Source organism: Bacillus rossius, chromosome 11 (genome assembly GCF_032445375.1).
Source record: "Bacillus rossius redtenbacheri isolate Brsri chromosome 11, Brsri_v3, whole genome shotgun sequence".
Lineage (NCBI taxonomy): Eukaryota > Metazoa > Arthropoda > Insecta > Phasmatodea > Bacillidae > Bacillus > Bacillus rossius.
In genome coordinates this window covers 5,384,023-5,397,927 of record NC_086338.1, presented here as the reverse complement: position 1 = coordinate 5,397,927, position 13,905 = coordinate 5,384,023, and the positions used below count along the sequence as shown (strand labels likewise).

The following is a 13,905-nucleotide window of genomic DNA, read 5'->3' as shown; positions in this document are numbered from 1 at the left end:
GAGAACAATCTCACAAACGGTGCAACACAGCGCAGATCTTAATGATACAGAGATGCGATAATGCTTTACGGTAATTTATTATTTAAAGGTAGTGCACTATTTGCTCAACTAGGCAGCTTAGTTAAACATAGTTAAACATAGCTATACAATACTTTAAAGTTAAGAACTAAATTTGTAATTGTGGGTTGCTGTAGGAAACACAATTAATTAAGACTTGCAGGTAACTCCCTCGCTGATGCTTTCTTTTCCATTTGGTTTGGCTGAAACGTGAAGACGATCGACATGACACTTTCACGCACGTCAAGAACCTTACCACTTTTATGCACTCAGGTTGGTATTTTTTCCATAACAGCACTCTGAAAGAACCATTTTAGTCATTTCGAGAGGGCCGAAAACCATATTTCTAACAAACCATCTTATAAAACATTGACCCATAGATAAACCTATATTCTTTTCGTGTACAATCCTACTGACAAAACGTTTAGTACTTTCTACTTTGACTCAGATAATAACACAAATGACATGCTATTATAACACTATTTAGCAGCCAGTAGAGATTTAAGTTAAGATGAATGACAGCAGTGTGAAATAATGTTAACATTAAAAATACGACAATAGTAACAATGTTTGGCAACAATAATATTAAAACAAAAAAAAATAACACAGTCATAACACAATAGTAACATAATATAATATTTACAGCATATCCTATCAAACAAAGCCTAAGTACTCTGAAAAAACATTTTTTTGACAAATAAGTTTTAAAACAATTGTATTTAAATTAATATAACTCTCTCAAACATAAAAGAATGAATTTTGGCCGTTTAGAGAATCTGAAATAAACAGTGTTGCATAGCAGCATGTATATGAATGTCACAATGGGACAGCAAGAACAGATTCGTCACTACTGTCAGTAGTTGCATCACTATGTTCAGATGCACTGAACATCGCTGTCATTACACACATTTATTATAAAACCTTCCAATACATCCTACATGTCTCAGTCCTTTTCCCAATACTCGTCCTCTTTACTGACCACGTGTTGTCAGTAACCTTCCCAGTCGGGGCTTGTGGTGGAATCTAAGGCCCTGGTGGTTTGCGACTGCAACGCTTGCAACGAAAGTTCACCGAAGTATTTTTCTCACGAATTAAACACTTCATTTTGGCCCACGCAAGCTCAATAGCATTTAATTTACAATTATAGGGGGGCAGACGAATTACACGATGGCCATGTAGCTCAGCTAACCTGTATACTCTGAAACTTTTTCTCTCTGTCGATGTTTTTCAACAAGTTTGGTAAGTCTTGTTTTCCGCATTTTATTGTCACATTCTATACCTTTTCTCTGCAACCATTGCACATTTACTGTCATACTTGGATGGCGGTTTGTCTTCCTGCTTGCAATGGTATGGAGCATTATCCATAACCAAGACTGAAGCAGATGGCAAATTTGGAATCACTTTTTCCGTAATCCATTTTTCAAAGTTTCCAGAGTTCATCTGGCCGTGGTAGTCTCCTGTTGTGCCTGCCTTATAAACAAGAGAGGCTCCAGGAAGGAAGCCTTGCCTAGAACCAGCGCTTACAACTATCGGTCTGTGCGCTGCATTTCCTGTTGCCATTACACCAACGTCACCGTTCTTTTTTGCCAACATTTCTGAAAGGTTAAATTAGTATCAACCCTGGATTCATCCATGTAAAATATCTTCTTCCCAGCCTCCCTGCACTGTTTCATCTGAGTCAGGTACCGTGATGGCCAAGCAACGTCAGATCTTTCGAGAAGCATTCGCTTATTTTGGCTTCTTCACACAAAACCCATTTATTTGAGTTTTTTACGCAGCGATGTCTTTCCCCAACTCCATCAAATTTTTTCTTTTAAAACTGGCAGTAGTTTCCTTGTTGTGGAAACCACTTTTTTTACTGCATAAAATTCGTGGATAGTGTCTCTGATCACTCTTCTATCAAAGTCATCAACTGACAACAAATGTTTCCCAGTTTTTTTGGCCTGAAATGAATAATTAAACATGTGAGGCTGTTTCACGGTCAAATAAAGGAAAGTTATATGTATATATAAATATAAACATATAGATTGTAAATAAATAATATATTTAATACAATATACATTAATATATCATAAAATATATAATGCAATATATAGGCCCTAATGTATATGTATATATAATGTATGTAATGTAATATAATGTAATATAATATATAATATAATGTAATATAAAGTGTAGCAATATCAGGTACACTTGTAGTAAACAAATATTCTAACAAGCTATACAGAAATTTCGGGAAAATTGCCAAGTGCAAAACAAACAAACCGCGGTTAAAATTACAGAGAATACGTTGAAAAACTTATAATGTAAGTATTTTTTTTAGTTTTTTTGCCTGGTGGTGTTTGTTTTTTATTTGGCGTCTCTCTGTTGTGTTTTCAGATGCGCGAAACTGATCTTAGGCTTATACCTGTGTATCGCGCAGCTCTTTCGGTTACTTTTGCCAAAGGTACTAGCAGACATTTGCTGGCAGCTTCTTCATCACAACACTAGATTACACTACTTATAATTCCCCTCTCCCCACTATGTATTACTTTATTGTATCTTGAATGTCCTGCGTCGGGCTCCATTGTTCACTTCAGACTGAGAGAGTGGCGCCTGATGTTCTTGCTATGAACCGCATAGCGGCTGATGTGCGCGCGCAGCTGCTTCCCCTCTCATTTACTCTTCCCCGCAAAACCTCATGCCAAGACGTCGCGGCCCTACAGTAGTGATGATCTAAATGGTTATTTTTCTGTAACAGTTATTTCCATAACAGTTCTTGGTGAATAACAGGATATTTAAACTGTTATTGAATAACTGTTATTTGAGAATTCTGGTAAAACTCATATTAACCATCAATCCTGTTATAACAAGACCACTATATTGTAACATAAGCCCAAAAAATATGCTAGGTTAAATATTTATAGTATAATTTATTTATTTTGGTAACAAATTTAAATAATGAAAGGTTTTTAAAATCATATCGCATGAAAGCAACAAAATTTTAAAACTAGGTATCTACTAAGCATTTTTTTTTAAACAATATCCAATATGCAGTTTTATCAGAGAACAAATAGGAAATTTATTTCATCGACCAGCCTGCATTGTAATTCAAAAAAGTTACATTTTCAGCTATATATTTATTGCAAGAACTGTCCAGAACTGGGTATAATAAACAGTTCCCAAGAACTCAACTCCTAAACTGTTATTGAATAACGAGAACTGTGTAAATACCGGTATCGCCAGATTCGTTTCTTCAGAATTTGAGAATCCATAGTATGTAACGATCACAAGAACTGCGAAAAACGTATCCCAAAAAAGACTTTCAAGAATTCGTTAGAGCGAACAAGTATGGATTACTAGACGTGGGATAGTAAGTTAATAATTTAAAAACTCTGTTTCATTTCTTAAATTTTCCAATCATTACTTTAAATAAGATAAAGAAAAGTATTCCCAGGTCTTTAGTTAATGAAATGAACATATGGCAACACCTAGCATCAGTACAGGAGTTGAAGTTATAGTATTTTATTTGCTCGCTAGATCAGGCGTGTGCGCTACTGTAGCAGTCTAGAATTCGATATGCATTCTTGATAACACAGAAACATAAGGGAACCTGTTATGGTTTCATAACTGTTTATAACTGTTATCGTAAATAACGCTCATCTTAACTAAGTACATAAATTTTATTTAAAATTTGAAGTTTATCATAAAAAAGGAATATTTATAAAATATTATACAATATACATTTTCTTACTTATAAATAATATATATAATATAGGCCCCAATAAACAGTTAGCAATTTGTTCCAAGTAGTTTATACCAAGTATTTTACAGTCACCTTAACAAATAAAACACAAAATTGATGTACATAATTAATTGGTTCGTACATTATTAGGCTGTTAATTCACTAACTCAAATCGGGACACAAATATCAACAAAGTGCTAAACTGTTATTCAAGAACTGGGAACAGTATAGTATTATACAGAACGGGAATGACGTTAGAACAAGGAGCTGAGTTCTTTCCAGTGCCGATAGGCTGTGTGCTCGGCTGCTTGATGTTCTCCATCAGCTTTTACTGATCGTTCTTGGTAACTGTTATGATAATCGATGAGAACAATAAAGTAACTATTATTATTTGATAACGGTTCAAATATAACAGCTACGTTAAATAACGCTCATCCCTACCCTACAGTAATAGCATTGAGTATGAAAAAACACAAGACAATATCTGGTTATATGATACTGAAGGAGTATCTTTGTGATGAAGCAAAAAAAAACTAAAACCATTCGTATTTAGTTTGTGACTGCACTGTACATGTCAAATTCATGTCATATTTGAATTTGAAGGCTGCTATAGCCCGTCCCACTCTTAGATTGCAGTACACGGCTTATGGCGTGCGCTGTTGCCAAATCTCTAACACATTACGAATTTCAGGAGATGTGTGTCTTTGTAATTCGGATCGAACAAGAAGCATTTTAAGAAATCATATCGTAATTTATAATATTTTTACTATTACACATATAAATTTGTAATAATGCCACTTTTATGTAAATTTCAAATAAAAAATACCTATTGTAGACGAAAATTTCTTATAGTTTTCTTTTATGTTCTAAAAATCCCATATATATAAAATCACATTCTCATGGGCCCGATAAATGCCGTATTTTTGGACAAGTCATGTCCAAAATGATAAATAAAATACGGTAATGAAAATTCTCGGTCGAGTAGTTATGGGAAAAATTCGAACAATTGGGTCGAAATGGGGAAGATTTTTTGAAAAACAGAAAAATCGCAATAACTTCCATAATATGAATAATATCGCATCCGTTTTAACATATGATAACTCGGAGTACCTAATGCCAAAAAATGTTTTCTAAATAAATTTTTGATACGACCAGCCATAACTGCATGGGTTCGAAAAATATTTTCACCTGACAAAAAAAACGTAACTGCCTTAGTAGACACCTTATCAAATCTGTTTCAATTGTTTGAAAATATCATAATTATTTTCCAAAACTTTGTTAAAAACAATGTTTGATAAGATGCTTGGTGTTGAGAAGGATAGAAAAATAATTTAAAAATTTTGTACCATCATCGCTATTAAATTCCTTCGTATTTATTTGATACATTTTACATATGTTCAAGATTTGATTAAAATATATTTTGTAACAACCATTACTGCAAGGGAAAGAAAAAAATATGGGTTTAAGGATATAAAAATCTCTTTTTGTTCTAATGTAAAGAAATATAATCATCAAAATCTTCCTGCGCCTTTAGGCTGTACCGATAAGGAATTTTTTTTAACTTTAACTTACAACAAGAATCTGTTCACACACATTTCATTCATAGGAATTTATACGATAAATGTAACGTTAACTTGATTAAGAAATAAATAACATCACATACCTTTTAATCACTATCGCTACTGCTGACCAATGTTGATACCCCTTCCATAAGAGTAGCACAGAGCTGACCAGAAGAATGGTAAGCTTCCTTAATTGCATTGCACACACTCATATTTTTTTGAAAAATACTCAAATACATTCAACACAATCTTGCGCTCCCTCCCGCGTAGCCTACCGATATAATTTCTTTTCGGTGTTATAATTTCCATATTTTATATGTACGTAATAAAAATAAATGTAGAAAATAAAATCACGTATGTTAATATATAATTTGTTTGTCAAAATTATAACTGTAACAAGTCACCGGACACAACGCGTTGCTTCGTCGTGAGACGCGATACTAACTGGCAGGCTGGTTTTCAGAAATTTGTGTCTAAGGAAATACATGGTTGACTAAGGAAGCCATGTATTTGAAATTGCTTGCAGGACAGAACCCCACTTATCTAAACACACGACCCTGTTTCCTCTTACGACGGCAGCTTGTGAGAGAAACCTCTATTGCAGCGCGCTCTTGTACTGATGACACATCTTTAACAGATATTTCCACGGAAACTGTAGAAGCAATTGAGATTGAGCTGCTTTTAAAAACTAATTCAATTCATTGTGAACATTTTTCACACTTTCGTCCCCATCTATCTTTAATAGAAAAAAAGTTTTACGCTGGTCAACTTTTTGATGTGTCAGTTTGTGAGAAAATGCATTTCAATACATTAAAAAAATTATTTAAGTGAAACCTGTATAGTTTTTGTCTTAACATAAGTTCGGTGGTGTCCTAAGGCATTAATTTATTAATAAAAAAAATCTGAATGAAATACACATGTAGGTTATTTTTTTTTTATGTGAAACATCTCGGAATACTTCAAAACAGTTCGCAGTGAATAAGTTATGTTTTTTAATTTTTTCGGACACTTAAAATATTGTTAAGTATTCAAAATAAGCATTGACTGATGCGTATTTCGATGCTATACAATATGAAAAAAATCTTGGTCCAAAAATTAAAATTTTAATTTCGTTTGATATTTGGCAACAACGCAAGAAGAAACAAGGACAGCGCTAAAGGTAATCGGCGTGTGTTAGAGAGAGAGAGAGAGAATGCGCCCAGGGGAGGGGACACTTTATAGGGCAAGGCAATCACAATTTTTTAGTTGCCATACAGTTTTATCTAACATCTGAGCACGAAAATTATAATCAAAATACCACGTTGATTAAAAAAATATTACATTTGTTTTAACATTTTATCAAATTTATGGCATAAATTGGTAGTGTTGAAATAAAAATAATATATTTACTTAAAAGAAAAAAAACAAGTTTTCGTTGGCATGTTGAACCACTTGTTTATCCAACAACTCCATAATTAATGGCGTCGGCGTTGAATTAGGCAATGTTAGGTTAAATTAAAAAATTTCTAAGGAAATTTTGTTTCAATCATGTTGAAATAGTAATCTCGTTAAATAATATCAATGATTTCATGAACTACTTTATAAATCACTGTTATGAAACATGCCTGATTCGGCTACGTGTTGTGTTAACTGCTGGTACAACAAGAGAAGAGATAATAATAATTAAGCTTAACTTTTATTTAAGTTTCCGCTTGACAAAACTATGTGTAAATTATTAAAACGAAACAAAATAAAAGTTTTGTGTAATTAAAATAGTGATGAGCATTTTGTTTTCATGCCCTACAGAATTTCCTCTTTTTAGGTAGTGTGTAGTCGCACATTGAGGACAAGCACACAATGTTTTGTATGAATTTTATTTTTAGGTCGAGAGGAAGGTGGGTAAAAATTTTGTATTGCGTATCCAAGTCTATCCCTTGATACTAATGGTAATGATGCTTGCTGTTTTAACATTAATTAAAACAGCAAGCATCATGTGCCACCGGATAAATCATACATGATCATGCCAACAGGATCAAGGGATAAACTTGGATACGTGATATGGAACAATTACTGAGGTGAGGGTTGCGATAAAATGAAGTGTCTTTTAAATTTTTATGTTGACATTTAGGTTTTTTTTCCTTAACAATTGCTATACACCTCTCTTCAAGAAGTGAAGATACGAGAAAGATTTGTACTTTCACCTAATCCATAAAGAATTAGATGCCATTGGTAACAGCTTCATTTCAGTTTTTGTGGGAAAATTGTACATCTTAGGCAGTTAAATTTGCCAGAAATACACATTGCCTGTGTTAATGATTAAATACTTCTGCACGTTTTTTTATGCATTAGTTTTGTTTGCGATTTGTAATGCAATTCGGTAGGTACCTAAGAAAATCCTAACGTTAACTTCAATCAACGTGATTCTACTAGAACAGACATTACTAGGCTGAAGTTGGATTTATCCAGCTTTATTTTCCTTCCCCTCATTTCCCCCACCCGGAGATGTGGGCGGAGCCAAGCGGTACAGTACTGAAGATACAAAATTCAACACGTTCTTGTGTACAGTATTACACATACAAAATGCAACACGCAAATAAAAGAAATTGCGCAATGGTACAGTACTACACATAATAATGCAACACTTTTTTGTACAGCACAACACATAAAACGTGCAACAAGTGATTGACTACCCATACAAAAAGCAACAAACTGTACAACACTACACATACGAAATGCAACACGAAAGGAAATGCAAGTACATAACAGAACATATAAAGTGCAACACTGCAATTGAGTTAGCTCTATTCTAGTTGTAAAGAATCACAGCACTACCCAAACAAAATGCAACATGAAAGGAAATACATGAATGTACAGCATACACATCCCTGTACAGTACATGTCTAACTATTATATAGATACAATGGAGTACAGCACTAACCATACTAAATGCAACACAGGAAAAAAGGACACCTCTACACACATGAAACAAAATTCTAGTACAGCACTACCCATAAAAAATGTGTGGTACCTGCCGTACAGCTCTGCTACATCAAAAAATTTATAAATATGTTGTTTGCAGCGAACAGCACTTGCCAAAGGCATCTGAATAAAAAAAATAACACTATTATGCAATACTACAAAAATCAAATATTTTTTTAAGCATTAACTAAACGCTGTACCGATAGAGCTGATATGTCATTCTGTTGTGCGTATTGTGTGCTTTACCAAGAAATTACAAAATGTGTTGTACATGCCGTACAGCTCTCTCAAAATCGTCTAAACCAAAATGATAACACAACTTTGAGCTGGGAAACATTGTTTCATTTTTTTCCCGTCATAAATCAAGGTGGCAACAATAGATCTGTTAGGCACTTCTGTTGTGCGCATGGTATGCTACATCCAAAAATTTATAATTTTGTGGTTCTCAGCGTACAGCACTTACCAAAGGCATCTGATTCAAAAATATAACACCATTATGCAGAACTACAAAATTCAAATATTTTTTTTACTTAAACTAACCGCTGTACAGATAGAACTGATATGTCTTTCTGTTGTGCGTATGATGTGCCTTACCAAGAAATTTGAAAAGGTGTTGTACATGTCGTACAGCTCTCTCAAAATCGTCTAAACCAAAATGATAACACAACTTAGAGCCGGGAAGCATAGTTTCATTTTTTTCCCGTCATAAATCAAGGTTGTAACAATAGATCTGTTAGGCTCTTCTGTTGTGCGCATGGTATGCTACATAAAAAAAATTATAAATATGTTGTTTGCAAGGAACAGCACTTACCAAAGGCAGTTGATACCTAAATATAACACCATTATGCAGAACTACAAAATTAAATTTTTTTTTTTACTTAAACAAAACGCTGTACAGATAGAGCTGATATGTCTTTCTGTTGTGCGTACTGTGTGCTATACCAAGAAATTACAAAATGTGTTGTACATGCCGTACAGCTCTCTCAAAATCGTCTAAACCAAAATGATAACACAACTTTGAGCCGGGAAAAATAGTTTCATTTTTTCCCGGTCATAAATCAAGGTGGCAACAATAGATCGGTTAGGCTCTTCTGTTGTGCGCATGGTAAGCTACATCAAAAAAAAATATAAATATGTTGTTTGCAGCGAACAGCATTTGCCAAAGGCAAAAAATAAAAAAAATAACACTATTATGCAATACTATAAAATTTAAATATTTTTTAAAGTATTAACTAAACGCTGTACCGATAGAGCTGATATGTCATTCTGTTGTGCGTATTGTGTGGGGGAAATGAGGGGAAGGAAAATAAAGCTGGATAAATCCAACTTCAGCCTAGTGAAAGAGAAATTGTTTCTTGGACATAAAAAAATGCAGCAATTTTATATAATCCGAAAATATGTTACATGTTATGCATTTTAACAAATGTTATGATATGTAAACAAAACATTTTTAACCGAAATGAGGTTAAGGCAAACACTGTCCCGAAGGTAAGAAATTTACTTATTGTTTTAAAAATATTGCTCTCCTAAATTATTATATGTTACGTTTACTTACCGATATTTAGTTAAATGATTTGCTTATAAGGGAAAAAATAAATAAAATAAATATTTTTATAAATATTAATGCATGCACGAAAAAAGTCACAAGCTCGCCAACATTCAGTTGAAGCTGCAAATTTACCTACTATTCAAATTAGTGTTTTAAGCATATTAACTGCAAATTGTACTTTTTAGGATCAATGTTGTATTTAAATTAAAATTTACTTATAATTTGAAACGTAAGTCTTACTCCAGAAAGTACTTTATCTCGGTTTTAAGCCATTGCAACTTCGTTTTAATGTTTGTCAAGTTTGCGTTTTTGTATAGCAACTAGGGCATTTCTGAATAAAAAAAAAACGTAGAACTGCAATAGCATTGAGTGTCCACTCTGTACTAGTACTTTATTTACTCTATGAATGTGCCCATTTACTTCCACACTGCAATCTAAGAGTGGGATGCTCTATATAATTGGGCACTGTGGCAAGCATTTACTCTTACTCTATCCCTTCCTTCTCCTGAATTGAGTTACTTTGGTAAATATGTAGTGTACGGATTAGCTCCAAAAAAAATTGTACAAATATGAAATAACTTTCATTATATGCTCTTTTACGTCCTCTTTTCATAACCGCCTGCGGAGATAAAAAATACCAATTACTTTTGGAGATATCGCCGTTCTTATTTTGCAATACAAGACGTACGTAATCATTCGACCGTCGCCATTTTATATTTTGCCGGGTGCGCGTGAATGCCTAAATAACAGAAATACACATAAAGTTCTGCCATTCCCGATTACACCCGAACAATTCACCTCCAGCCAACTTCGGGATTTGTTTTATTTTTGCGCAGGTAAATGAATTCAAATATTAAAAGTGGTCGGTTAGTTTAGCTACATTAAAACACTTTAAAACACTATGCACGGTTAGTTAGGTAAGTATAGCTACATTAAAATAATCAGGTTGAGAAATATAAATATTAATAAATAAACCCAAGGTTGGCCGAAGGTGAATTGTTCGGGTGTAATCGGGGATGGCAGATATTTATGTGCATCTTAGGTTTCACGTACGTCGCAAAAAAAAAATCATACTTGTAAACAAGCAATAATGAACGTTGCACAAGTGCACAGGATGAAAATTAAAAATTCAAGGTAAATATGTGGAGTAGCGGTATATGCGAAAAAAAATGCTAAAAATCCGAAAATACTTTTATTCTATGCTCTTTCACTTCCTCTTTTCATTAAAAGCGGCGGAGATAAGAAATTCCAAATACTTTAGGAGATATAGAATTTTTTAATTTAGCAATACAACACCTGTACAACCATTTGAACGACGCCATTTTTGTTATTTTGCCGTGTTCGTGAATGCGTAATAAATAAAATGGTCGATTAGGTCAGGTCAGTTACATTATTAATACTTTCAAACTAAGCGGAAATAAAAAATAATGTGAATTAATTTTAATGGCTGTTTAGTTTTAAAATATTTATAATGTAACTGACCTGACCAAACAAGCCGTGACAAAGGATGACAAAGGAAGTGAAAGAGCATAGAATAAAAGTATTTTCGGATTTTTAGCATTTTTTTCCGCATATACCGCGAATTTACATATTTACAAAATTCAATATCTCCTAAAGTATTTGGAATTTCTTATCTCCGCCGGGTTTAATGAAAAGAGGAAGTTAAAGAGCACAGAATAATAGTATTTTCGGAATTTTAAATTTTTTTTTAACAAATTTTGCCCTAATATGATAATTAAAAAATTCTATATTTCCTAAAGTATTTGGAATTTCTTATCTCCGCAGGCGGTTATGAAAAGAGGACGTAAAAGAGCATATAATGAAAGTTAATTCAAATTTGTACGATTTTTTTTTTTTACGCTAATCCGTACACTACATATTTACCGTTATTTTTCTTGCTGTGACCGTGTATGGTCACGGGGTGTTAATTAGTTAATTTAAGATTCTACACACAAACATTTAAGGTCATGAAGAAGCTTACCTTTCATGTTAACGGGTAGAAATAAACAAACATATTGTGACGTCACGACTCATAGATTAGGCTACGGCCAAATATTGTAATAGGATAATATGGGAAACTCCGGCCAATTAGCATTGGCGAAGCGCGAGACACCAGACTGCAGCGCATTCTAGCGGCGTGGACTGAAGAAAGCCCCGCGTAATTCAATTTTACGTGCATATTAAAGGCAACATGTTTACACAATTAAGTGCTGTTTTTACCAAAACTAGAAATTCAAACAAATTTAATGCTATTATTCATACAGAACTCTTCTCAGGCTTTATTTAAAGGTATGTGTCAAAGATAGATATGTAATTATGTGCAAAATATAATCTATCAAAATAACTGAACAAGTAGTATGTAGTATCTAATTGGTTTTCCAGCTGTTTTATTTTTAAGGAAACAAGAACAACTAGTTTTAGTAACGGAAGTAAATTGTATGCATTAAATTAATTTCTCACCTGAAAATGTGACTGCATTTTAAATAAAATTCCTTAATTAAACCGAAAGAAACTGCTGTAAACAAATCATGTTACAAGAATGGTAATGAATAATAATAAATAATTACTTTATAATAAGAGACAAAAATTTAAAACAAAGGGGTTAAAATTGTGAATACGCGAAACGCGAAACACTTACTGCGTTGCGTCCGCTGGAAATCTGATAAAAGACTTTGAGCAGTTAGTAACGTTGTAATTTTTGCAGCCAAACACCGCACAAATATTTCCGGCCATTCTGAATTACTGTTCACATAATAATGTGTTTATTTATTCGCAAATAGAACCATCATCTTATAGCACCAAACACACTTCAATGCCTTTTACCGCCGTTTCCAAAGCGTAGGTTCAGTCCACGCCGCCAGGTTCGCTGAACAACATGTCTCGCATTTTTTTTGTCTGTTTCCCATATTATCCTATTACAATATTTGCTACGGCTGTGTGCGGCAAAGACAGTGCACTTTCAAACAAAAACCATAGACAAAGTGGAGACTTCATTCCCAAGGTCATTAGATACCAGGTCATCTCATCCCGCTATTTTGCTGTTATTGGTCAATCGCGTCTGACGTACATGCTAGACCACATTGCCGCGGGAATTCAAATTAATCACGTCTCTAAATGGCTCTTTCTTAAATTTTCCTATTCATATAGACTGATGTAATTTATGTACACGTTAAATGTATTATGTGTTTCCGCGAGTAATATATTTAATCTTTATGTTGTCAGTTATTTAACCGTAAATTAGGCTAAAATGTGTATTTTAAAATCTAAACTGGTGTTGTTGGTAAACATTGTGATGCGTGCTGTTCTTGCAATATTCACAACATTGTGTTATTTAATGCTAATTTGTTTATGTTTGTTATTGATAAGTAATTATATTCAATATTACATTTAGCTTTCTTGCTAGATGTTTAAGTGTCAACACGTTATATTCATTTGCAGTAGTAAACAAAGCCAATCTTTGTTAGTGTATTAAGAATATAATAGAATACAACAAGTTTTATGGTAATAACTAACCTCCAAAAATATTCTAAGAATATTTAATGGCCCTTTAACTATCAAATTTCATATTTGCGTGCAGTGACATGATTTTGTCTAATCCATTGCATTCTAACCTGTGGATCTTCCACATGTGATCCCTCTGCCCTTTACCTATCTCAGCTTTCCAAAATCCCCTCCCTTTAATTATCTTAAACAATTTCACCATTCTTTCTTTCTCCTCCTTTACAGTGTGTTCCACACAAGCTCCATCATCATCACTGATGGTCTATGCATCTTCCTTCTTCCATTATTGTTTCTCCTCCACATATTTGTCACTTATCTCGCTACATTGCATTGTACCTTTCTAACTCTTAAATGTCCCTCGCCAGGTACGGGTCCCAAATTCCTGTGGCATATTCCATATCTGGTATCACCAGCATGGAATATGCCTTTTCATTGACTTTTATTTCTCTCCTTAGTGTCATAGCAGTTAACCCCAGACCCCTACTCCCTTCTTCATCATGCACTGCATCTTTTTTTTCCAGTCTAGGTCTCTCTGTAGTGTTAATCCCAGATAC

The 13,905-nt window shown here is 33.6% G+C and overlaps 1 long non-coding RNA gene across 1 annotated transcript in view; it reads right to left on the bottom strand.

Moving 5' to 3' along the window:
• LOC134536600 (uncharacterized) overlaps nucleotides 1-12,317 on the bottom strand; it is a 68,416-nt gene extending 56,099 nt beyond the window's left edge. The window contains exon 1 of the long non-coding RNA XR_010075816.1: nucleotides 11,832-12,317. This is a non-coding gene — a long non-coding RNA (uncharacterized LOC134536600). The remainder of the gene's footprint in view (nucleotides 1-11,831) is intronic.
• Between the last annotated feature and the right edge of the window lie 1,588 nt (nucleotides 12,318-13,905).